Below are 27294 nucleotides of genomic sequence, written 5' to 3' on the forward strand. Positions count from 1 at the left end.
GGAGAACAGTAGAAAGACTCAGGATTGATCACTGAAGAATGAAGGTCATCCCAGTTCGCTTCAGCTGTCTAAAAGCTAGGTATTGGAATGCCTCTCCAGTGAAAGGAGAGAGCCAAAACCATATCCAAGGGACTATCCTCTGGAGGTGCCTATCAATTCTAAGTTCCCTCTATAATCCTCTCTGTTGATTCAGAGACATTACAACCTTTTCTGAAGTACCTTAAACAAGATACCAGAATTGGTTCTGGCTAGGATGGAGTTAACTTTTTCCATAGCAGCCTGTACAGTGCTGTGCTTTAGACTTGTATCTAAAACAGTGCTGGTAACACACCAGTGTTTTGGTTATTGCTGAAGAGTGCATGCACAGCATCAAAGCCTCTTCTTTTCCTCACTCTGTCCCCACTTTCTGCAGCAAATAGGTAAGAGGTAAACAAGAGACTGGGAGGAAACATAGCCATGACAGCTGACCTAAATTGGCCTAAATATAATGTCATCCTCAGCAATGAAAACAGGGGTAGAGAAAGAAGGATTTTTTTGGCTTCCAGGGCAGCAGCCGGTGCTTGGAGACTGGCTGTTCTGTTTGTAGGGTATAGTGGTTGATTGCTTGTGGTTTTCCTTTCCTCTTCCCTTCACCAGTTAAACAAGTTTTCTGGGTTTTGTTTTTCCTCTTCTCTCCCCCATCCTGTTTTGGGGGGCAAGGGTGAGTAGGCAGCTGTGTGGGAGTCTGGCTGCTGGACAGGGTCAGCCCACCACAGTAGTAGTTATCCTGTGTTCCTAAATGAAACAGCTGCACATTCAAAAGGTGAACCAAGCCAAATGTAGGTCTCATAAAAGGGGAGTAAAACAACACCAAAATGTGTACTTTTGAATAAATCAGAGAAATGAGGGTTGGGTTACCTGTATTGAACGGAGGTTTCTGCAAAGCACCGCAGTAATATTTTGCTGATTCTAATGATCTGTGTCAGATGACTTTTTGCCTATCTATCCCACATGCATAGAACAGATTTATGTCCAAAGTTGCATCAATGAAGCAGTATTTAATGTGCTCCTGAGCAGTCTGAGTCCTGTGCCTGTGGCAACATCACAGGAAATGCCAATGCACAGCACAGAAAATGTCAGCTTTCCACAAGGCAAGCAAAGAAATGCTATCCCTTTATGCTCATGCAGTTTTCTTAGTTCATATTTGGCTTCCTGAAGGTTTTGAAGCTGGAGCATATGCTAACCTGCTCCACAGCACCATGGCACTTAGTGGGATCAAGGACACTAATGTCTCAGGTTTGATCTGCTATGTGACCACAATTAAGTTACCCCACCATTGTGTGCTTTATTGTCTCTTCCTTTCCTTCACCTATCTTGATTATTAATTTTGATGTAATGCCTTCAGAGAGAGACTGTCCCAGGTTTTTGAGGCATGATAGCAGAGATGGCTCACCTCTCCAATTTATTTGAAAGTGCATGGTTGCTGACACACACACAGGCAGTGTACTACAGTGAGCTGTGGTGGCAGGAGGTCTCAGAGCTGTTGATCTCCCCTATCTCTTCATAGCTAGAGGAGACTGAGTATGCAGCTGGGTCCCATGGCAAAATGAGGTTTGCCTGCACAAATGCTCCTGGTTTTACTTTCTCCCCATGTCTCCACACCATCACAGCCTTCTTACTACTAAATTTTTCACAAACCACCTAAGCCTCAGAAAAGGCAAGCTGGGGACCATTGGTCACCTAGGGAGCTTTCAGCCCCATCAGGTGTACTGCATAATTGTGGTTAGCCATTAATGAAGACAACTGTCACAGGCATGCTTTCTATTTCTTCAGTGAGCTGTTGTGCAAAGTCTGGAGAGAAAAAGGGAGGAGGGTCTAGGGATTGGCAAGCTGCTGTTAGCAGAAGTCTCTTCTATAAAGGTGAAAAATAATTTCTGTTGATTTCAGACCAAAAGTCCAAAGAGGAAAGGGAGGAGAAAGAGGAGGATCCCAACCCTGGGAGCAGCCAAGCAGAGCAGCGTGTCCCTGGCACAGGAGGAGCGGAGGACATTCCTTCTGCAGGGATTATGCAGAGCTGCTGGAAGTGAAGTCTGAAAAGCGGCAGAACGGAAGCTTGGAAACTGAGCCCTGGACTGAAGTGGTAATTTACCTTATTTGAAATAAAAACAGCTTAAGTTGAAGCCAACCGGAAATTCAGCTGACTTGAAGCTGCAAGCAAAATTAGCGTAACACTTTGCAGGTTGAAACATGGAGAAAGCAGAATGAGGGGTTGAGCTTTGACGGCTGGCAGTGGAAAGAAACTGCTGCCGCTTCTCCAGTCCTATTCAAAATTATCCCTTAAAGCTAAAATCATTGCAAGACCATGCTAGAAGACCATAATAGTGCCTCCTGGCCTTAACTGCAACAAGCAAAAAAAAAGATGACTGCAGCAGAATCACCATTAAAAGGAATAAGAGTATGACTAGCCCCCAGATTGGTAGAGCATGGTAAGTACAAATGACAGACCAAAACATCTTGGCCAGGAGTCTGTCAATATAAATCAGTGTAGCTATGCCACTAACTTCCACTGTAAAGCTGGGCCAGTTCATTCCATGAAGAATCCAGATTTTGAATGCCAAGTCTGTATAGCCTGTGTGCAAAGTGCACTGTGCTGGGTGGGGGCTGCAGGAGGAGTGGGCTGCCGTCCATTGTGTCACCTTGAAAGACACAAGATGGCTCTTATGACTTATCTTCAGTATCAGAAGCTATCTGATCACAGTGGTAGCCAGATAGGCTAACTCAGGCATGGAAGCTAATGTATCCTGCCACTGCTGTTAGACTACATCCAGTCCCCAAGCTAATTCTTGTAGAGCTCGCTTGTATAATGCAGCGCTACATTTCATTGGCAAACCCTTAAGGAGCATGGCTGCATGTGTGTGCAAGCAAGAGATCACAGTTAAGTGATGCTGTACTCACAGGCTTGTGTATATCTGGGAATTTGCCCATGTACTGACAACTAAAGACCCAGTTCTTTTCCTAAAATTCACAAACCAGCCCTTGTGTCAGTAAATGACTTAATTTGAGAGACATAGTGATTAGCCAGCTATAATAGGGCTTCAAGGATTCTGCTTCTTAGTATTTTCCTTGCACTTACACTAGCAGCAATAAAAGTAACCTCTCCTTAATGTTTGAAACACAAAATACATTCTCAAGCATGGGGATTTTGCATCAGTGTGCCCAGATGCAATCCAGTGTCATTGCATGCAGAGTAAGGTAGTGATGTGCCTGAGCAGCATCATGTTCTTACTGCAAGTAATATTTTTCCAAGGCCTGGTGTAGATTTCCTAGACTGCAAATAGCATAGGAGTCTTACAGAAATAATCTCTTAATAATGGATCTGGAATGCGCATTTTCATACACACCATGCAGAGTAGTCACTGTGTCATTACTGTGCCATTACTGTGCCATCTATCACCATTTTATTGAGTTAATCTGAGTTTTGATACAATATCCCAGTCTCTCTGCTGCATTTACAGGAAAAAGCAGCAGGGTGGAATGTGTGATCAGCATGTTCACCAGTGTTTGCAGTGAAGCATAAACATGAATGAGCCTAGACATGCTTGAAAGCCCAGGAAAGTATTCATAAAACTTGCTCAGTGTTTTTAATGAAGGTGTTTGGAACAGTAAGATCATAGAAGCCATCTCCAACTTGAGGAATAAACACACATCCATGTTGAGTCAGCTGAAGAGAGCAGTGACAGCAAACACACATTTTCTAAAGGAGGCATTTCTGTGTGATTATCTTCTGCCTCTAAAAAAGAGACCCTAGCTGGAATTTTGAAACGAGTCATCTTCTATATATCATGGATTCCACACACATAAAAAGAGCAAAAAAATACACAGGGGGCTTTTTTTAAAATCTGTTTTTTCTGGAAAAAAAATACTGTTGTAGACATAAAAGTTTATCCAGGCTTGCCCTGGGCACTCCTTGAAATACACTGTATGGACAATACACACTCAAACCTCTGGCTGTCTCTAGGAGATATTCATCCTGTCTCTCCTTGGCAAGCTGGGTTTCCTGTCCAGCCCCATTGGATTTATTGCCTCATTGTGGTGGAAAAAAAATCGAGGCTAGTGACAGACCATATATGGGTATGGAACAACCGCGATGAACTACAAGGGGAAAAAAAGAAAAGTGAGTATAATTACAAGTCAATTAAATATAAATCATTACAGGGATAAGAGGAAAGGAGCAGCATGCAGAAACCTGCACGAAATACAGGTGTTCTCTGACTTTCTCCCTCCACCCTGCAGATTAGGAGGGCTGAGGAGCAGTGCCTGTACTGGCACTGGGAACAATCTTCGTATCTGCTGGGTGGGATTTCCAGTCCTTGACAAGCACAAAGTAGCTTAATGATGTAGCAGCACTATCAAAGAAAGCAGCAACAGGAGGCTGAAATCTTTTGGCTGGGTTGTTTTGTGCTTCCATTACTGCCTAGTAACACATAACTCTTTATGAGGGCATAAAGTTGCTCTTTACTAATGTTTTTCTCATTCGAAGGTCAGCAAAGCCACAGTGAAAGTTAAAGAGGAGGAGTGCATGGCTCTAATGGGACTGCTGAAAGCAGACAGCACCTTTGGAGAAGAGGGCTTTAATCTGGTATCTCATAAGAGGCAGCCTGTGACTTCTTTGTCTGCAGCATGGTTGTCATCACCAGAGGCTGTGAGCATGTGTGGCAGGCAGGATGGCAGCTGGGGGGCTGCTTTTGCCATGCTTCAGACTTGCCCAGCTCATGCAAGGCTGGTAAAAAGCCACAAACCCTTCTTTATTCAGACCAGAGTATGGGCCAAAATATGACAGGCTGGAGTCAAACCAAAGCAGACCAAGGTAACCTAGTCCCATTAGGACTGGAAAATGGCCTCAGCTCATTCAAGAGTCACAAGCCCAAAGAGCACTTTTTTCAGAGGCACCATTCCAGTTCTGACTCAAAGGCACAGGCAATGTAAAGCAGTGTGGCTCCACAGATGGTTCACACCAAATCAGCTGCTGGCCAGCGTGTTAAAAAAAACACTCAAATTGTCAGTCAGTGCTTCATTATTTGCTTCTTACCCGTTTCTAGTGATTCTATACCAGCTCCGATAGGCGACAGTGCCATTGAGAATCTGCTGATTCAAATCCCTCCCTCCCCAGCAGAAAGACAGTGGGAGCAAGGAAGAAAGAAACCCAACTCGACATTCTATTTTTCCCCCTTCAAATAAAGCCTAAATTGCTTCTTTAATGCACTCGAGGTTTTGAGCAGGGTAGGAAGCTCTGATACAGAATGGGGCTACAATTTTGTTAAAGACAAGCTCTGCAGCAAGCCTGTGAACTCCAATAAATTTGTAACTCTGTTCCCACTCAGAAACAGAACAATAGCCTCTCCTGTTTAATTGTGGATTGCAGTGAGTGGTTTCGTGCTCAAACCCTCTTGTAATGTAGTCCTCTCCTTTTAATCATCAAAGGTGATCTCTGCCAAAGCAGCTGACAGTTGCATTTGATCAAGTGTAATAGGAACAGTCAGATCTTCCAGGATCCTTGTAGTTACCCATTTTCCATGTGTAATTCCAGTCTATTTCATACAAGTTTAATATGACAACTGTATTACAAAATTAGAGGGAGGATTTGGGGTGAGATGACTCACAGATTTTTTTATTATAAAATCTGATATCAAAACAAAAGCCATTTTTTATTCCCAGCCCTGCTCTTGACCCCTGCATGACCTCGAACAACCTTTGATGTCTAGATCCCTTCTTCTACTTGTCTGTCACTGCTATTTAGACTGTGAGCTGAGCAGAGCACCGACTGCCTGGTTTGAGTTCCCAGCGTAACAGCTAGCAAAAAGGAGTGTGCACTTAGAGTTGGTGATACCTGAACATTAACACCTCTCACATATATGTTAGTAGCTGTATAGGTGTTTACATTTATCACAATATATATGTATCTATATCTGTACCCACACAAACGTGCTCCATACTGGTTTTAAATTTAGAATGAGTACTTCAGGGGTGAGAAATCCTGGTTTTAAAACCAAGAAAGAAGACCCATCCTCCATCCTTCAGTACACCTGCACTTCATATAGATTTGCCAGGAGAACTTTTGGACTTTGCCCTGCGGTTTTCATAGTTCAGTTTACATTGGCCCTGGCAAGGCAAAGCAAAATGTCTGTTGTGTGTGCCAGCTGCTATCTAGACCCAGCAGGGATACTCAGAGGTGTCTACTGCCCGGCTGTAGACCACATCCACTATGCAAAGAGGTCCATTCTTTATTTTGTTTCACCACAGGTCGGGAGGATCATCAAATCACTCGCACTTTTGTGAGCTGTCAGCATTTGGGAAGGTGTTTGGTGGTGGGGAGGGGAGGGCGGAAGTCAGTCAAAATGAAAATGGTTTGGTTAATTAATTGCAAGCACTGCTTGAAGGACCGGCACGTATATTTAATCAGTTGCCTAGTAACAAACGGTGTATGATGTGAATGCTATCAGCCCGTGGCGGGAGCAAAGGATGGTCCCTTTCTGTTTTTATCAGCCACCAGCATACATACTCTGGGTGTTGCACACTCTTGTGCTCAGAAGGGCTGCTCTGCTACCTCACAAAAGCCACACAGTGTCAAGGAGTCCCCCCCATTTTGGCTCTGCCATTTCTGCTCCTCCCCTAGACATCTCAGAGGGAAGACTGTCTCTTCTTACAGGGAGTGACCTTTTCAATGGTGAATCAAATGACAAGAAAAATTATCCAGATCTGCCCTCCCCTCCACCCACCTTTTTTTCTTTATGAAGTTATCTACACGTTGGGAATAGAACACAGGCATTGCTGCTGCTCACGTTCTATTACTGACACCAGTGTCACCATTAACGGTATATATCTTCTATAAAAGCCTGTGCAGAGAAAACCAGAAAATCGTTGGCATTGGGGCAGAGGCAGAAATAATAAGAAAGTGGGTTTGTTGGTTTGGTTTTGGGTTCTTTTCTTTGCAGTGACCTTAAAGAAAGAAGGGCAATGGATGGATAGATGCTGGATTGCAGTACATAAAACCAGCCCAAGATAAACTGTACAATTCTGTTTCCTGTAGGTGAAAAAATAACTCATGACCTGACAGACAACTGAACATTGAGTACTCCTTTGGTGCTACTTTTAGGAGGAAATTTGACAACCAGAATTTGCTTGTAGTTTTCCACCACCCCTATGCCATTATGTTAGCTGTGCCTGATAATGCAAGGACACAAAAAACACTCTCACCACCTCTCCGTAGTGTGAAGGAGAAATAACAAGGGAATATCCATAAAATAAAAGCACCCATTTATGTTTTAACATGCCATGACAATGTTTGTGTGTCCTTATCAGGGCTTCCTCTCCTCCCTTCCCCCCCTCCCTCCTCCATTTGTAAATCCCACTGGATAAAAGACTACATCTTCCATAAAGAATTCCCACCAGAAATCTTTATAAATCCTCCATCAGTGAAATACTCTGCTGTCATGCTGAGCAGAAGCTAATCTAATTAAGACAGGATCTGCTAAATTTAATAGCCTGCTATGAATTTTTACGGACATCTGGTAACTGGAAGGTTGGAACGACTCTGACACATCAAATACACATTGTCCAAATGACCAGTATCAGGCCGATTATTTTCCCTTTTTCCAACCCTTGTACCTGATGTAGGATGCAATCACCCCCTCAGGATACAGCCACAACTCCACCTCAAATTAATGGGGGTTAAGGTGTATATGTGTTGGAAAGCAGAACTAGGTCCCTGATGCTTCCTCCAGTGTTGTTTTTCCTCGATTAATGAAGGGTCAGGGTAGACATGCATTATATTTCATTGTTTACAAATACTGAAAATGGTATAGCAGGAGTTGCATCATCTATTCATGCATGCATACAGTATCTGCAAGTTATGAACCCAGACTTGCCTCAGTCAAAGCCCTACATCATGGGCTCTGGCTAAGTACAGTATTCCTAGTGGGGACCAGAGGCGCTCCACAATTTTAATCATCTATCCCTGGTGCAGCAGTGAGTTGTTAGCAGGGGAAGGCAGAGGATGGAGGGTAAGGTTGCTGGGATCTTTGTCACTTAAGCTTCTAGTATGAAATCCAGTTGAAACCCTCTAGTTGTCCCCAAGAAATGGTGAACTGAGCTGTTACAAGGCTAGTCCCATCCCATGAGCCGTTTTTTTAGAAGGGAGCACGTTTACAGAAGTGCACATCGTTCTCCCTGTCTTCATGAACCACAGTCTGAGAATGCCACATTAATGAGGTCCTGGTACTTTTGTGGCTTACTAACTCATCAACAAGAAAGTTCATGAACATTATTTCCAGCCAGCAGATTCCACTGGTGTTCAGCTTTCCCAGGCATCACTCTGAGCTGCTTATAATAAAACCACAAATACACACATGCATACATAGTTTACACTCAGAGTTATGTACTTTTCAGACAGGGCAGAAAGCACACAAAGCACAATGCCAGACCTTTCAGAATAGAGAATTTATCGTTTAAAACATGTATTTCCTTATTTGCTGTCGTAAAGAAACCATTTCTTTCAAAATCCCCTCAGCCATCTCTCCCCACACCAATAATAAAGGACTCGAGTAAATTCAGCAACAGTGCGAGTTATGTCAACCTGATGTGATGAGTTGGCACTTGAAAATTTAATCTCTCTACCATCCACCAGCATTAAATCTGTGTAGTGTGACTTCTAAACACATGCCAAAGAGCAGGGAAGCTACAGTGCTGGCTTACAGATTACTTAGGCACTGGCTTCATGAAATGGGAACAAAAACATCTGGGGCCAAGTGGAAAAAACTGGACTTCATCTAAATAAAAAAGCCTCGGTGAAGTAACATAAATGTTGGTATAGTTAAGTTGAAACATCTGTAGTGAGAAGAGACAGGAAATGCAGCTGAAAGGTTTGGATTATCAACTGGTACTTGCACAAGCCTATGCATAGGATAGTCTCATGATGGTCAGTGCAAATCAATGTTGTGCCAGTGGTGCTACATTGATTTGCTCCAGGCAGAGCTTTTGAAGTCAACTCCCTGCCTCCTCTAACAGCAAGGTGGGCACTGCTGTGTTCTCTGAGGAAAAGGGCAGAATAGCAGCTCTACCTCCCCACAGGTTGCCAAACTGGCTAACTTTGTTCAGCCATTCCTAAACACTCATTGCCTTGCATTATAAATGCTGGGGCACCTCAGTCACAAATTTGCAAGCCAGGTCCCAGCTTCCCTTCCTCCCGTTGCACTGCACTGCTCCCTTCCAAACGTAGAAATTTGTACTCACAGAGGAACAGCTTTACCCTAAGGTTAGGACATTTCATACGTTCTTGGCAGGACAGAGGCTTGACCTGCTATGTATTAACTATCTGAATGAACAGAAACAGTACAGTCTGCAGGAAGGTATCTATGACTTTCTTGCAAAGTGACACTGAATCAATTGTGTGGACCAGGCTAATGTTGGTTATTCTTTCTAGGGAAAATGTGAAATTAACTTACAGTGGTGTAATGTGATTCCACAAATGAGGTATACATTTTGCCTGTAATGGCTTTTGATTATCAGTGTCCATGTTTGCTGTTATTCTCCATTCAGAAAGAAATGAGAATGTTTTTCATTTTGTTGATGGTAAATAAAATGAAATTTTAAGTAACATGATCAAAGCATTAGCTAAAAAGTATGTGTAGGTATTACAGTTGGAGATGATTTATGCTTATTCTAAAAGTATCTTAAAAACACATGAGAAGTGAAAAAGTCATGTCCATGGCTTGTAGTTTATCTTAAAATTTACGGTAGATGATGATTATTTCCTTTGCCTGCAGTAGATCATAGAGTAAGAGGGGTTTGTTGCTTTTTAAAGAAGTTCAGTTTGAGTTAGCATTTACAGACATTTTCGGAAGTTCTCGTGAGTACCCTTAAAAGCAAAACAAGACGGGAGAGAGGGAGGCAGGCAGACGAGATACCAAGTAGGCAGTTTCTGAGTGTGTTTATAGCTGGACGGGCTGTTTAAACAATTTTGCAGGACTTTGTGTCCAGATTAATAGCAACATACTAGAGATGTTCATTTACAGAATGCATAAATCCCGTAAGTTAGAAACAAGTGTAGTGTGAGGAATATTCATGGCAGCCTGAACAGGCCACAGATGATAGCTGTTACTCCAGACTATGCCTGTGCCTACATGTCCAGGATATCAGAGCAGCTGCTGTAGTAATAACTAATGCAGCGATTTTCTCCAAACTGAAAGGGGGCAGCTTACATAGGCATTTATCTTGTCACCACCCAAGCAGGACAGTGCCATCCAGCGAGGAGCTCCAAAGATTGCTCCCTCCACCCTACCAGTGGAGAAAAGCAAAGTAGTGATCGAAGAAAGGCTGAAAATTATGTGTGAGAGCCACAGCTTCTGCTAACAGCATGGCAAACTTATCTTGCTCCAGGCTGTAGGAGCTCATTTCCTCACCCTGGTGTTTCCCCAGACTCCAGCACAAAATGATTTGTCAAGCTCTCCCTGCCATCCAATCCTGACTTACAGCAGACACAAGTCTGCAGACACAGAAACCCACCTATCTTCATGCTGCACATGAAAACCTATCTACACACACTCTTGTTTGTTTGCCTCCAGACTTATTTGTGGGCATATGTACCTCAGGGTAGGCCTACATGTCAACCTGGAGCCCCTGCTGAGGGAGCAGTCTCTGTAAGCTGCGTTTCACTCAAGGAATGAGCAGCCTGGCTGGAAAGCCCGACCAACACAGCTGCTCCTAGGAGCAGCTCATATGGCTCTGCCTTGGGCTGGGTAAGTGTGCCTTCAGCGTTGGAGTGGGACTTTAGCCCTAAATCAGGGAATAATTAGCTTTACAAACAGATTCTTTCAGAAGCCTGTATTTTCTTGGCTCTTCTCTGGGCCATTTTCCATCACAAAAGAGTGCCTTCTCACAGCATGCTGTTCAGTAAAGTGTACAGCAAGGTATAGTATGCATCAAGAGACATGATACAGAAAGAGACAGCTGTCAAAAATCAACACATCCTCCTCCTTTTCTGATACCCTTTAACCAGAAAACACTTCAGATGCCTGTGAAATCACAGGTCAACCATTCAGACATAGGGAGCCATCAATTGGCAGCTCTTTCCTTCCAGCCAGCACCTCATCCTCCCATGCAAGGAGTCACCACCCTTTTTCCAGAGCAGCTCAGGCAGAGCTGAAGCAACCTGAGAAAGTTCCAGGCCACCAAAGCCCTTCACTTCTACTTCCATGCACCAGTGCTTTTCTCCGTCTGAAGTGAGGCTCTGGCCTATGTGCATTGGCCATTGCCCGTGTTTGTTGGCCTTTCTGCTCTGTCTGTATATTCCGTATTAGCCCAGAGACCCTCTAAGAGGTAACCTGTCCCCAGTTTCTCAAAGCTTTACTCTAGACTGGGAGTTTACAAAGGTGAAAGAAAATTTAAACCAAGGTTGGTGTGTACCTTAGTAGCCAGTAATCTTACTTTATTAGCTAATGTAGGTAAATCTCAGTGTGTACTGTTTACACTGGCTTTGCACTTGAGACCATGGCTTGGGGAAGCCTGCCCTAATAACCTGATGCTGGAAAGCCAACAGCTGCCACCATGGTGCCAGGGAAAAAGCAACCTGCAGATGCTATTAGAGGAATGGTGTCACTGAGAGACAGGCCAGGATCTCTGAGCTTAGAAATAACCATGAATCCTGATTAAAAAAAAAAATACAGACAAGCCAATGTGAAGAGCTCCTGCCAGAAATTGCACCTGCACACTGGTTAGGGTAATGGTGTGCATTAAACGCACTCCTTCATCTCCGTAGGAGCTAGCAGATGTGTTGGCTTCAGTGTCCCTGAGTGGAGTCAAAAACCTTTGAAGTTCTTTTGTGTTGAAGAACAGCTGCAGCAAAGCGCAGCTTAAAGACCAAGCCTACCTGAACTAGTCTTATTTCTGGCAATGTCAGCTAAACGTGTCTTATATCTGGCAATGTCAGCTCCAGGTAGCCTATCGTGGATTTAGGTTTTTACCCTGCTTGCACTTCAGGGAAGGTGGTGGAGCTGACACCGGATGCACGTAACAGGTACGGTAGCGTAACTAATCCAACTTAAACAATTCAGGTTTAAAACCCCACTGAAGTCTAAAAGATATTACAGATTTTACTGCAAAAGAGTTAAGCATAGTGGCCATCTAAAGACTCTGGGTCTGCCTTCTCACTAGTTAGGGTTTTCCAGAACAGTAGTGAGTATATATTCATATCCTGCACTATATAAATATGGCATCACAGCACTAAGGACAATTCCAGCATTCGGAAGAGAGAATGAGGCCAGGATTAGTCAGTACTTGTGGTCACAGTCATGAAGGGGAACCCAAGGGTGATTGCAAACAGCTAAATCCAAAGCAGAAAGAAGATCCTGCTTCCCAGTGCAAAAAGGTCCAAAATTAGGTTAGGAAGAGCCATCCCTAGCCTAATATTGATTATGTTCCCTAATCTAGACAAACCTCTGAGTGTTTCCTTTCAAGTCTTCTGCTTTACCCCCTCAGGACTCAGAGTTTGGTTTCATAGCTGCTATTTTCTACATCAGATGTAAAATGCAAATGCATGGGAAGGCACAACAAAGTTTGAAACTGGCCCAGAAGGAGGCTAGGAAAAATGGAGAACTTGTCTCTGTCTGATGAAAGGAATCAGTAATGCTGAATGTAGGCATAGTAGATAAACACTGTATTAAACAAGCATATCCGTTCTTAGCCCCTAAGCTAGTAGAGCACAAGAAGCACATGCAAAATCAGAAATGTTTGAGTAGTCCTGTTTATTTCAACAGAATTACTTCCATGCTTAAAGTTATTCACGTTTAAATCCTCTGTTGTTCTCCAGTCTTAAAATGCAGTCACTTTTTCATATCCTAAGTGTCCATAATTTTAACATTCAAGGATGTTGTGGGGGTAAGTATTAATTTTGCTATTATTGCAAATAAGAAACTGAATAAGGAAAAGACAGGTCACCTATTACATGAAATAATAGCAATGAGATTGTTATTCCTAAGTATGCTGTCTTGACTCTTTGAGTTTGCTTTCTTCATTAACATAAATAATCCTTTCTACTCATAGGGTACAAAGTTAGTTGCACCATGAATAATTTTGTTTGCATTTTATTTAAATAATTCTACCAATAACTAAGAGCTAAACCCCCAAAGCAGTTCTCTGAAGACTGAAAATGAGATCCACATTCTTACCTAAAAGCCAGCTTAGGTTATGGCATTCTAGAAGTGCTGTCTGCAATTTCAAATGGGCACAATGATTTCAATCCAAAGCCTTGTCAGCCCTTGTATATCTAATCATTTTATTGATTCACACAAAAGCAATGAAGCATGGGTAGGTAAAGATCTCCTATGCAGGACTTATCTTTGTTTCATGGGCATGCCTGGTGGAATTATACTGAAATAATGAATATTTTTAGTTGGTTGAGATCTTGCAACAGAAAATGCACAAGATTTCTTGCAATCATTCAGACTGCTATTTATTTACTAATTTACCTTTATAACCTGGGGTGGTGCAACCCAAAAAGCTGTCAAGTTTTAGTATCAGTTTACTATGGTCTAGGAGAAGTTTTGAAGATCAGCACAAGGAAACTGGAAGTTTATAATGGGCTGTTGCCAGCTAAAACAGTTGGTAGGAAAAGTCCACTAGCCACTGTGCTTGAAAACTCCATGACATGCTGAGCACAAAGAGCCAAACCTCCTCTTCTCTTTGGAGGTTGCTTTCCAGGATTTACCCTGACACTTGCTGAACAGACTGCGTGAAAGACACGTCTTGTCTTGTTCTGCTGGTTATCATTCTTGCTTTTTTTTTTCTTTCCCTAAGAATGATTTCAGCAAAGACCATAAGCTTGTGACAGAGTGAATTTGTGATCTTATCCAATCATCTGGGCTGTTTGCAAAACTTCAGTAGGTGGCAGCGTTTTGTTGATAAATGTTTTGTTATCCAAGTGATCTCATTTAGTGCAACTGTTGCAATATTAATAAACTGAACTTATGATTGCATTTGCCAGGACTGAAAATATTGCCATCCTATCTGGCATTTGCTCTTATCTGAACTGACAACAACATCCATTGTATTTATAAAAGGGAAAAGTCTCTGTGTTTGTATGTGTCAGGGGCAGAGGGGAAAGGGAAAACAAGAGGAGAAGCAAAGGTAGATTAAGATTAAAACACTGATGTTGGATGTTGTTGACCACCTGATTTGTGATTGTAATAGATGAGCTTTCTGGAAATTTTGTTAAATTGCTGCTGGTGAATATATGGCTCAAAAGAATAGTCAGTAGGCTATTTCCTCACCTCTAGCTCACCAGTTCATATCAAGCCAGTGTTGATAGCACCTGAAAGTTGTTAGCACTTGGTAACTCATTTGGTGATCTACATTCAATTCTTACTGGATAGATGAGTATATCAGGGAAAGATCCCATCATAACTACTACTTGAGTAGCCCAGTTATAAAAAACATCAAGACTCAGCCCAAGAAAGAGTCCAGTGAGGATGAAGAGGGTAAGTGCTCCTTTACTGTACTGTTAGAAAAAAAAAAAAATTTAACTTCAGTCAATAATACAGCCCCATATATGTATATATATAAACACATATTATTATTGGACCTTAATAGAAATAGATCATTATTTTTATAGGTAGGTTTCTATGTAACATGTTGCCAGTTTTGCCTCTTACAAAAATAACGTCCTTCTTAGCCCAAAGTCCACTACACTGTTCTAAACATAAGGAACAACTTGTGCAGAAGAGGATTGTCCTCACAGTCATCCACCTAGCATGCAGTTACTTAAGAGTAAAAAAAAAATTGTAGTCTCTGACTCCCAGGAAAGAAGATCAAAGTCATTGGTTTTACTACAGGCTCTTCAGATTAAAACTGACTTAAATACACCAGCTTTGGGCTAAATCCCACTACCATTAAGGTTTATCACAAAAGTGCCATTGACATGAACAGAAGTTGGATCAAGCCTGTAGAGAACACATACAGACTAATATAAATCCTCTACAAATTAGGTATGATAAATAAAGCCAGGGTGCTGAAAGAGGCCTTATAGCTACATTTGTATATATGGACATAACTTTTATTATTCAGGAAATTCTCCAAGATTGAGCAATCAAGAAGGGAAAGACAGAATCAATGTTGCTAGATATCAAGGTGATTTAGACCTTGCAGGGGAAATTGCATAAAGATTAAAAGGTCTTTCAGCCTTATGAATGAAAGAGAATTGGAAAGAAGAAAGAGACAACTATGCTGTGATAATGCCATTGTGATCAAACATCATTTAGGTATGTCTCAAATCCTACATAAATACCTTCTCTCTACTTTCAATGCAGATTCCAGTGTTAATTCTAGGGGCAAAAGTACAAATGACAATATGGGACTAAGACATCAGAATAAAATTACACATATAACGTAGAAGCAAAACTCTAATGGCATTAACAGCAGATGTTTATGACAGTTTTCCTTCTCACCATTAGTTCATAGGCAGAGTGCAAGAAGTCATTACTCATTGTAGACCACAGTCATCAGACATATTCCACAACTGGCACTGAAAAAGCTACCAAGGTTTTAAACTCTCATGCTAGCTCTGGATTGATAGTGAATGGCAGTGCCCCTGTTTATAAAGGGAAAATGTAACCTGGATAACTGAAAGAACTGCAAGGATGTTAATAGTCATGTTTAATAGCTGCTAAGAGACCTGACTGAAACCAGACTGGCCCTTCTCACCTGTGAGGAAAGGGAAGTAACGGGCTGCCACTGTAACTGGGATGACCACCTAGGTGAAAAGGCAAAAATTATTAGAACTGAATCATGGATTTTGATGTCACTGAAACCAGAGGTGAACTCGGGGCTTACAAAGGGGTAAGAACTTCACCCCAAGTGTTTCACTGCAAGACGATGCATTTGTTACTTGTGATACGCACCTGAGAAAGGATGCCAGTGTGAACTCATGTGTTTATACCAATCCAGATTAAGTCTAAGAAGAGCAAAGATTTACAAGAGACATCTGACCACTTAATCAAAGCAGGTTGGAACTGTGCCTGAGATGTCTGCACAACCTCTTACAGCAACCCTATACCCTGCCTCAGATAGCTGTGGTGGTGCCAGCCTCCATCTGCCATTCATTAAATTTCTCAGCACCTGCCTCTGTGATTTCACTTACGCTCCATGTCACACTCACAAAGCTGCATTCTTCTCTTTCAAATCTGACCTTAAAAATGCTTCCTTCAAATGAGGCCCGGCAGGCCTTTGGCAGTGCCACCTGAAGAATCATGTCCACCATTGCTGGGCATGAGGAAAAATTTCTTCACTGAAGGGCTTGTCAGGCATTGGAAGAGGGTGCCCAGGGAAGTGGTTGAGTCACCATCCCTGGAGGTATTTAAAAAACATGTAGATGTGGTATTTACATGCATGGTTTAGTGGTGAAAGACACCTCAGCGTCAAGAAAGCTAAAGGTACAGAACTGAAACTCAAATCAAAGTAATTGAAATATATTATGTAAACATACACTGTAGTCAAAGGAATATAAACCCAGAAATTCCTAATAACATGAAAAAGCTCAGTGATGGAAAAGAAGCAGTCATGTTGATAATGATGGAATAAGCAATAACAGGTTTGGATTCCCAATCTGCAAGGCACTGAAGTGCGTGATTATTTCTGTTGAATTCAATGGAAATGCTTTTGTTCAAGTGCCTTGTTTCTGTTAAAATGTCTTATTTTCATGATATAAGAATAAAGATGATCTGTTGAAGCTGAGATGGAGAAGGTAGATTGTTAATCAGCCTAGTTCAACAGGTACTTGTTGCACAAACAAGTTATAGTTGCTGTAAAAAGGGATTTCTTCCTCATGAAGACATGTGAATGGCCAGTGGTATTTATTTACTTCCATTAGTGGGAGGGTTAATATTAAGTATCAGCACTTGGAGACTGAAATACTTTCTGTCCGCAACAAAATGATTACTTGTGTAAATATGCAGTGTGTGATTACAGGTGTTAGTGTGCACATAGGCTTCAGAGAAGAGCACAGCACACGAATAGGAGAATTTTTCCCTGAGTGAGAAAGAACACAGTATCCATAGATGGCCTCTAAAGAATGTGCTAGTTGGGTCAGACCTCTTCAAGGTCTTGCTCTTCAACGAATTTGCATCACTTGCTATGCCTTGGAGTAAAAATAAGGTACTCGCAGCTTGCTCTGATTTAGTTTGCTAACTACAACCTTAATCATACTTGGATGAGAAGGCTAGTATTTACTATACCATATGGCTGCTGGAGTCTGAGCAGAGACCAGTGCGTTGTCTTTCCTGTGGTCTCCCTGAAAGCCTTGGAGATAATCCCACTATCTTGCTTGCACAAGGAGAAAAAGGATTTCCTCTATTTTATTTCACCTGCACTTGTAACAGTAAGTAGAGCCTAAGACAGGCGAAGCTGAGGCAGTGCCTAGCTACCACGTTCCGTGTACAAAGGCAGTCACTTGGAAGAAACCAACACACACTTTTGGAATAGAGGGCTAGACTTCAGCTACTATAGTATAAAATCAGATTAGCTCCAGAGAAGCAGGATTTATCACCATCTCACAGCAGTGATGCAGTTCTGAGTCTGGCCCACGATGCTGTAAGTACCCAAGCTAAATTCTGTCTCTGTATCAGTGTATGAATGCCAAAAGATTTTACAAAGCTTCAAAATAGCAGAAGGGCAAAGAGTGCTCAGTAGATAAGCAGAGAAATAAGAGTTTGCCACTTATTCTTCATTTTGAAATGTCTAATCCAGGTCATGAAGGACCAGGCTAAAACAGGCTTGTTAAGTATGCAATGCCCTGAGGTGTGTGTCAACAATACATAAGTGCTTACTGACTAATCTCTTGAAAAGGAATGGAGGTTGAGGAAAGCTCTGTGGCTGAGAGAGAAATGCAAATGCAGATCGACCCCACAATGAAAAACCTTCTTATTAAACTGTGTTTTATCTTGGAGCAGTCCTTTTTTTCGGAACATATCCAAGCAGAGATAAAGGCATCTTACCATACTCATTAAACTGTGCATGGTTTGATGCAATCAGACTCAGACCATTTGCATATGGATCAGTTTAATCTAGTTCTTCCTGTCTCACACCTATTGTTAATCATACCTAGACTCCCTCCCCCCTTCTAACAGTCATCCCCCTTCCTCCTCCATTCCTTTCATTCAAGTAGATAGATGAATAGGCATAAGGAGTTCAACATCTTTCTGTGTGATCATCTGCCTTGTATGCTCAGAATGTCCCATATTTTGCTGATTATGTTCTGGTTGGCATCCCGTATGCTTCTGATAGTCTCTGTCTTTGCTAATTTAGGAAGTCTGAGGACATGAGAGGAAGAATATCGACTGTAAACCCCAGCTTAGGTTTAGCTCTAGCCACAAATTAGGTGAGATTTGCGTTCTCACCTTATTCAGCATTGTTAGAAGATCTCTCTCTGAGTAGCATGTTAAACTGAAAAAAAGGGAGTCCTTTTCTTTCAGGGGTTGAATATTATTTTTGTATTTAACCAGCAGCGGTGATAGATGCTTGTACATAATCAATCTACAGTGGTAGGGTGACATGATATTTGAATAAGTAGATAGTTTTATCTCTTAGGTGAAATACTGTTTGGGTCTTTTAATAACAGTGCTAGAGCTTTTTAAGACTTTCCCTCTGAATGCCTGAGTTCGTGCTGCTTTTTCAGATAATAATTACAGCCACAGGTAGAATGACTTTGCCCCAGATTTATTGTCATGAATCCCCAACCTTAGCTTTGTTTTTTACTGTAGGGTTTTCATTTCATCCTTCAAAATTTTCTGACCATCAGCATCATGATTATGGCCTTGGGGAAGTAATAGGCTTTATGATTGTGTGAGGAATGGGAGAGCAACAAATTGGGCAGTTTACACAAAATGTCTGGCATGGTGATTTTTCCACTCAAGGCTGATGCTGTGCAAGTCTGTGGAAATGTTCATACACATGTATTAAAAACATGATCTTTATTTTAAGTTGTTTTGTTGTATTCTGTCCATAGTTTTTATATAAAGCCAGCTTTTCACACAACCAAACTAAACAGGTTGTGTTTGACACTCTTGCTGCAACTAGAGTAATATGTCCTCTGAACAGTGAAGGTCAGGGTCCCAGGAGGATCTGCCTTTCAGCGGCATAGTTTTTTTCCTTTGGCATAAGGACAGTGATGTAAGTGCAGTTGGATCCAGCATTCATTCAACCAACATCGCACAAAGTGATCCTGATCTTTCTTTGGTAGAGATGGTAACCTGGGTGAATTCCCCCAGTCTTGAAGGGATTTTGTCGTATATATAAAGTGGGTGCAAACAATGCAAGTGCTGAGTAAGGAGGTGAAGGAGAGAATCCATATTCCATATTCTCCAGTATAACTCCCAAGGTGGCGTGTATGTATTGTGATTAAGACTGCTTTGATCACAGCAATTCATCCCTGATTCTGTGGTGCAGGGGAAAGTGTGGGCCAGTGAGATCTCAGCAAAATGGGACAGCTTTAGACAGCTAATAGAGAAGAACATGCATGTCACATGCATTAATATTCACATTCATTTCTGCTGATTATATTTCAGCTTAGGATGATGCATTATTTATATTAGAAATCCTTTTATAGTATCTTGTGAGTAAGGAAGTTACAGCTCATGAGGTGGAGAAGATGAGCACTCCTTAGCAAAGGACAATCTGTGCTGTGTCTTCATAGCATTTAGCACACTGGGCTGTGACCTTATTGAACACCCTCAGACAATGCTGTAATTCCAGAGAATCTAAGAAACAAAACATAATCTCTGATAGCTTTTTCCACAGGACATGGAGAACTTCATTAACTCTGCCTGCTTTGCTGGGAACAGGAAGGAATTAAAAAGAAAACATGCTAAAAATGTTAACTGAACAATTTTAAACCCCTGGAGGGGAAAAAATGTTATATACAATTTTATTTCCTGGGAAGGACTAAGAACCAGGTCAGCAGAATTTTAGAAAAATTTGATGCAGTTCTCCCTGTCAAAATTTTGTGCCTGAAACTACAACAGCCTCGATATTTTTTCCCTTGTTTGAAGCACAAGAAAGGTTCCTTTTACAGAAGTTTCAGCTTCTACAGGGGATTTCAGCTGACTGAATCCAATGATTCACTGTCAGCAAGAATATAAAGGTGACTGTGGCTCCACTAAGCCCTTTTCTGCTGCTAAGGTAGCAGTTTTAGATTCCTTGTCATGACATAAATGAAAGCAGCATTGGAAAGCATGCACCAAAAGAGGCTGATCTAAGGTTTAACAACTTTCAGAACTGTATTTGCTAATTTGAAGTAATTGATTTTTCTCAATCTTCATGTTCCTTTTAATTTAATTTATTTTCAGTGTGCAGTTTTTTAGAGAGGAGAGGTGAGAAGAAGAAGTGAATTTCCATCCCCTGGCACCATATTAATGAAGCAATATTCCTACACTAGCCTCCATCCCTGGAACTAGTGGGGTGCCTGAAAGCAGTAGGCAGCTGTTCCTCTGTGACACAGGCACAGGACAGAAAAGAGGCATATAAGGGTGCTAGCGAGCTTCACAGGTATTATAAAAGGAAAGGAAAACTAAGGCTGCAGTACCTTGAGCTTGCTTCATATTTTCATGGGAGTGCATATGTGCTCATGGGTATAGACTCACTTGTGCCCCTTTCTCTTCTAGTCTGTCCCAAGCTTGCTCTCCGATACCTAATACTTCTGCTACCCAGACAGCTGAAGCTCTCATCTAGGTCTATTAAACAGTGGCTATTTCTTCAACCCATTTGATGCCAGGGCACAAGCAACAGGCACAGCAATGGGACTGCTCTTTGCTTGCAGTCTCTGTGTCCCGAGTCACATCATCTGCTGGGGCAACTGTTCTGAGGTCCTGGGATAAAGCCTTCTCAGGGCAAATGGCATCTCTGGGCAGTCGTTTCATGGCATAAGCAAAACAAAATAGTTTCAAAAATCGGATATTTAGCTAAATTTGACTACAGTTTTACAATTATGTCAAAAGAAAAAGCCTCTGGTACCCCTTCATACCTCAGAGAATTCGTAGCTTTCCCTCAGACAGTGGAGGACCATTTGATAATCTGCAGCTCGTGTCCTGCATACACAGTCTAAAGGATGGTGAGTGAGTGGAGTTGGAGCTGGGAAAAGTGAAGCAATATTAATATCATTTTAGCATCTAACAGGTGTCATCTGCACATAAATACCAGCCATTAGCATGGTGTACTCTCAATCACCTTATCTTTTGTTCATGTTAAGTTCTTCATTCGTATGTGCAGGGAGAGAAAACTCAAGTGTAAATATTCAGCCTACAAGTGAGTGAGGGTTACAAGAGAAAATGTCGTGGTTTAAACCCAGTCAGGCAACTTGTTCACTCACTCCCAGTGAGTGGTGCCGAGCTGACAACAATCGAGGTCCGTGTCCCCCCCCCCACCGGGGTTCTCTCCCACTCCCGGAGGAACGGGGAGGAGGATCGAAAAAAAATGCAACTCCCACGGGCTGAGACAAGAACAGTCCAGCAACCAATGTACAACACAAATCACCACCGCAACTATCAACTACAACAATGATAAGGGAAAATAACAAGGGAAGAGAATACGATACCACCGGCCAAGGAAACGAGTTCCACCTGGAAGCCCGTATCCTTCCAGGTAACTCCCAGTCACCCCCCACCCCGGCCATGACGTGCTGTGGTATGGAATACCTCCCCGGCTAGCCCGGGTCAGGCGCCCCGTCTCTGCTTCCTCCCGGCTTCCCCTCCTCCCTGGCAGAGCATGAGCCTCACAAAGTCCTTGGTCAGGGTAAACATCACTTAGCAACAACTGAAAACATCGACTTCACCAACACTGTTCCCAGGCTGGAAGTCGAAACACAGCACTGTACCAGCTACCACAAAGGAAAAAAAAAACCATGACTGCTACTGCTGAACCCAGGACATCTTGTTACTCTTTCCTTTTGTTTTTTATTCCTGCCACATGCTCTGTGCTCTTAGAAAGTCTAAGAATTCATTCTTCCTAGTGAACCTCATGCTAGAATCAGAATATGATGAGCTTGCATTTTTTCTGCTAGGGGAGTACCTTGAGGCCACAGCATCACAGTAGGTTGTGATGTAAAGGTTTACAGTCATGTGTCTTAAAAAACACTATCGCTTCCAACAAAGTCCCCAAGCCCACCTTCTCCTCTCATTGAAAATTTACAAGCAAATTCAAAGAAAATGATTTTTTTTGTGGTATATGAATGCTTAGTACAACTGTAGTATAAAGGTGAATTGAACTGAAGAGGATCTCTTTCAATACTATCTGCTATATATCAATTGACTAAGGGAGTCTGAATCTCATTATTGAATGGACAGCCTTTATAATCATCACTCACTAAATACAGATTAAATGGTTTGAAGATAATAATCATCCTTCCTATCTTACCTTTACAGGGGTAAGATTTTACACTGTGCTTTGCACTCAACATAAGTCACACACAATACCCACTATTGAAGGACAGGTATCAATTTAGCCTGTCTTAATTCTGAGGTCATCACTGCAGTATCACAGCATTTCACAGATGTGTGGCTTTAATGATAGTGCTTTCCTTTTTTCCTCTTCTTCCTCCAGTCTACAAGTGCTGGGCATTGACTTCAGTGCAGACTTACTGGGTTTAGTATAGGAAAAATATGTCATTAGCACTGTTTTTGTCATTTGCCTCTGAGGCTTGGACTCATCCTGGCTATGTTAGAGTGTTTGTTCTGGAGGTGTAAGGTTGTGACAGAGCAACTTGAGTTTCTCATAACCAAGAGCCACCCTGCTGGACTGCACTTGGCTGGGAGAGAGCCCCACTGCAGTGGCACCAGACAGAGCAGCCTGGGGAGGGGTCTGGGCACAGGTCAGCAGGCTGCCAAGTACATCCCAGGTTGTGAAGCATGTACAGCTACTTCTTCAGAAAAAAAGGTCTTGCCAGAGCTGGCATATGCAAACACTACCAGTTTATTTAAAACAACATCCAAGCTAATCAGCAAGTTAAGAGCATAGCCAAGATCTCTGATCAAACATAAGGTCAGTACCATTAAAAGAAAAAAGGTTTGGGGAGGGTCTCTTTCCTCTCTGAGCCAATTTTTTGAAGTAATGGGCAGGAGCATTGTGTAAATGTACTTCACAAATTGATCCAATACATAATCAGCTTGGTTCCTCTCACAAACTGGGCTTTACAAGTCCTGATCATCCTAGGAGACATGCACTGACTCTGGTTCAGATTCATATTCATGAAAAGCAGATACAGTGTTGATAACTTACACTTCCTTATCAGAAATACTTTGTGGGAGACATCCGGTACAGCATTTGCCTTTCCATAGCTATATCACATCACATACTCATAATAAACTATCTAGTGCACAGAGGTTTTTCTTCCCCTCTGTCATCTGTAACCAATAAACTCCTATATAAGAATTTTTCTGTTTTACTTCTAAAGTAAATGATCCTTCTTTTTGAACTATAAATGCCATCCTATTTCTTTCTGCCAGACTACTGAAGTCTTCAGCTTCTTCTATGCTATCATTTAAACCTTTTCTGTCTTCACAATGCCCCCCAGCCTGGTACCAGCAAGAAAATGCATTAGCACATCTTTATTTTTTGTGCCAGGGTCATTACCAAAAATAAGGCTGGTCCCCATTCTTCCTCCTGTGAAACCTCACAGACTATGGCACTTAAGGGAAACAATTACGATGTCTTTGCTGAGGGAGATTGGCCATTTTATCTGTGAGCACACATCATCTCACATGTCAGTTAAATTAGAAACCTACATGTTTGCATGTAAGTTCCAACTATTATATGTATTCCTTGTTTCACTGGGTATCCTAATGTGCTGAACTCCTGAAGGAAACCAGAGACTGGCTGCAGCACATTAGACAAATCTTATAAACCTCAGAATAAACCTTCTTGTCCCAGAGCTGTAAATGAATGTAATGGTGCTTATTCACATGCAGAAAGTGCTAGAGAGCAGTAAGCAAGGAACCCTGGACTACAAAGCATACATTTCACCGGCCAGTGATTTCCAGTGTGTATATCTGAAACTGAAGTGAATGACAAACAGTTTGTCTTACTAGTGTTCACACTTTCTTCTTTAGCTCTTTGAAGAGTAGGCTTGTGTTTGAAAGTCATAGGAAGAGCCCTGTGCCGTTGTGCATCTTGAATTTTTCACTTACAAACTGATATTTTGCAGATTACACCTGTAACTGCACTATCCTGTAGGCACATAACATAAGAGGAAAAAAAACCACTTTTTGTGGAAAGAAGATTAATAGTATACACCCACCCTCCACCAACTTCAATATGAAAAGACAGCCATTAAAAATTTGGTTTGGAATCTGAAGGAATTATTTCAAATCATGAATGCCAAGAAGAGGTTTTGTTTAACAAGGACAGTAAATCCCATGAAGCATGCTATGAGTTTATACCAGTCATGAAGCAGTATCTCACTGCTGTTCTCTTACCAGGAGCACCTACATTCTTTCCATTCTATGTAGCCCCTAACACATGGCATAATTAAAGAACATCCTGGCTTAGCTATATAACAAAATCTGATTTTTTTTATGTTGCTTTTTGTTTTGGTTTGTTTTGGTTTTGTTTTTTTTCCTAATCCACAGTCTTCCTTCTACAAAGTCAGAAATAAGTCTCCTATCAAATCAGGGACTATCTACATGTGTGGGTTGGACTTTTTGCATAGAAGATGTAAATACTTCCCATTTTTTTTTTCTGAAAAGCTGTCTTCTACTGACTTCTGTATGCACTTTTCTGCAATTCTATAGCTAGCGCAAGCTTAGCAAGGTCAGACAAGGTCAACTGTTGGAAGAACATCCTTTAAGGTAAACTTGTGTAGTAGAGAAAGGAGTACTGGTAATTATAGATGTGATTGATAGACCTTTTTTGACTTGGTACTGGTAGAGTAAGTGAGTAAGGGCAGTATGAAAAGTCAGTGTATTGATAGAGGACACAGTAGTTAGAGTATTTGGAAAGTGAAGGGGGTTTTGGCTACTTGTGGTAGTAGAAGAGCCCTGAGTATGTAGAGGGGGCAGTGATGGCTTAATGTGAGCATCACATTCTTCCTGCCCCATGATCTCAGCAGGGCTGCATAGCTCACTACCACTCATGACTCACTACCATTCTAGCACATTTGCTTTTCCAGCAAAACTCTCTCCCAGGTCTACCCTGAAATGCTGTGTAGCAAAGCAGAGCATTACAACAGTTGCCACGTTATACCATGTCTTCAGCCATGCCCTTGCAATGGATAACATGCTCAATGCATGTTTCCTTCAGCCTGTCAGTACTCAGATTTCATTTGTATGGAATGAAAAGCACTAACAAAATGTGGGATGCATGAGAAATGCATTAATCCTTTCACATTTAAAGTCTTATACAGTATGTATTTTAAATTATAAAACTATTCCATCAAATATGTACAGGGTTTTTTTCCTCTCTAATACGGCTGCTACTGCTGCTACTATTCAGTTTAGCCTAAATCATGAAAATACAAAATCATATTCTTGTTTACTGCCACCTTTTCCTCCATCTAACCCCTCCTCCCCATTTTTCTCTCTAAGCTGCTTGAAAACATTCAGTTACCCAGCCCTGGAGGTGAAACTACTCAGAGAACTTCAAGGTTATGAGATGCAAAAGCTTGGCTTTTATTTGTTTCACAGTCAGAGCACAGGATGAAAACCTCCGTTGTGCAGCTCTGCTAACACATAAAGGAAGCTTTAATTGAGTTTAAATAGCAAGTGTATTTTTACATAATTAGGAAAAACAAAATCCCACACAACAATGTTGAACAGATAGTGGTGTTGTTTTTATCAATTTAGTTGAAAGTGGAAAAAAAAAAAGAAAGGCAAAGAAGGCAGCAATGGCCAAAGCAGATAAACAACATTCAGGGTGCTACTGCTATGTGAGATAGAAAAGCAAAACCATTGGTAAGAATTAAGTACTCACTGCAGAGAGGGAGAAACATTTGAAGTTATCAAAGAGAGAAGTCTTGATGTCAGAAAGAAAGAGGAATCTTGGTTTAAAGGACGGTTAAAGCTTTTACTTTGGAATGATCTGAATTTTGAAAAGACACCCAGAAGAGGTAAAGAACAAACCAGGGAGTTCAAGAGCTAATAGCTGTAAAAAAAAAAAAAAAAAAAAATGTGAATAATTGGTGGGATGTGAGCAGTACATAGGAATGTTTTAGGGAGCTGAGCTCAGAGATCTGAGGTGCTTTGTCTTGAATTGCCAGTTAAGTCATTAGGACTCCCACTTTTCTTTACAAGTCTTGTAGCAGTTTGCTCAGACATTGCAAAAGAAATTAAAATTAAAACTCCATGTTTCTATTTGCCTGGGTGGTGCCTGAAAAACAATACATATTTATGTGTGCGGAGTTGTCGACACATTACACAGCACTTGTAAGCACTATCCATATTCAGTGATATGGTTGCACAATTATAAAGCACAAGTGCTTCCATTTCTCTTGAAGATGTACAACAGGAAGCTGTTTGAAATATTCCCACTGCTATTACACCCAAGTGCATTTTTACATGGCCATCTTTGTCAGCAATTTGTCCTCGTGCTCTGATAGTGACAACAATCAGATGCACTGAGGTGTGCCAGAAATTACACATCCAGACAAACTGGAGATGAAGACAGGGCCTGTTGGGACAGATCCCCACAGTGCACCTCTTGCAAGGTGACCTTGGTGTCTGTGTGGAGGGCTGGGGGCACTCAGCTCTCTAAGACCCCACAAAAAATTGAAGCCATTTCAATGCTCACAGGCAATCACATTACAAACTTATTACTTGTAATTTCCACCTTACACCCCCACTTCCCTATATACTGCTCCTGTTGGTCCCCAGGCGTGGGTTGCCTCTTGCTTCTGCTGTAGAAGCTGCTGGCAGCACAAACTGCTCCCTGGGAGCACAGCCCTCCTCAGGAGGCAGCTGCTGGGGACTCCCACAGCACAGGCAATAAATAGTAAAGACCCATTTGGGGCAGATGTGCCAACTGCTGCACTCGAACGGATGTGGGTGCAGCCCCTGAACTGCACCAGACTGCCAGGTTTGGATCAGGGCAAAATAAAAATCAAAGCACTGACATCCCCAGGACAGTGAAACTTACAACAGGGATGATATAAAATGGCTGCCAGCAGTTGAAGAGGATTGGACTGGAGCCAGGATACATTATAATATTTGTAGTAGCCCCATAAAAAAGCAAACTGCCTTTCAGAGGATGGAAAGGGGCTGTGTTTTTGTGTTTGTGTGTGTTGTGGTATAT

General features: G+C 41.8%; 1 long non-coding RNA gene across 2 annotated transcripts in view; it reads left to right on the top strand.

Moving 5' to 3' along the window:
- The first annotated feature begins 1842 nt into the window (after positions 1–1842).
- The window catches only part of LOC133278303 (uncharacterized), a 35306-nt gene continuing 9854 nt past the window's right edge, over positions 1843–27294 (top strand). Inside the window, exon 1 of one of the 2 annotated variants that reach the window (XR_009746509.1) lies at positions 1843–2465. This is a non-coding gene — a long non-coding RNA (uncharacterized LOC133278303). Of the gene's footprint in view, positions 2466–15754; positions 17614–27294 lie in introns of those variants that run through there. The other variant, XR_009746510.1, reaches the window with a different exon arrangement.

Source organism: Pezoporus flaviventris, unplaced genomic scaffold (assembly GCF_033815535.1).
Source record: "Pezoporus flaviventris isolate CSIRO_AGI_PZ_B2104156 unplaced genomic scaffold, CSIRO_AGI_Pfla_v1 ptg000066l, whole genome shotgun sequence".
Taxonomy (NCBI): Eukaryota; Metazoa; Chordata; class Aves; order Psittaciformes; family Psittacidae; genus Pezoporus; species Pezoporus flaviventris.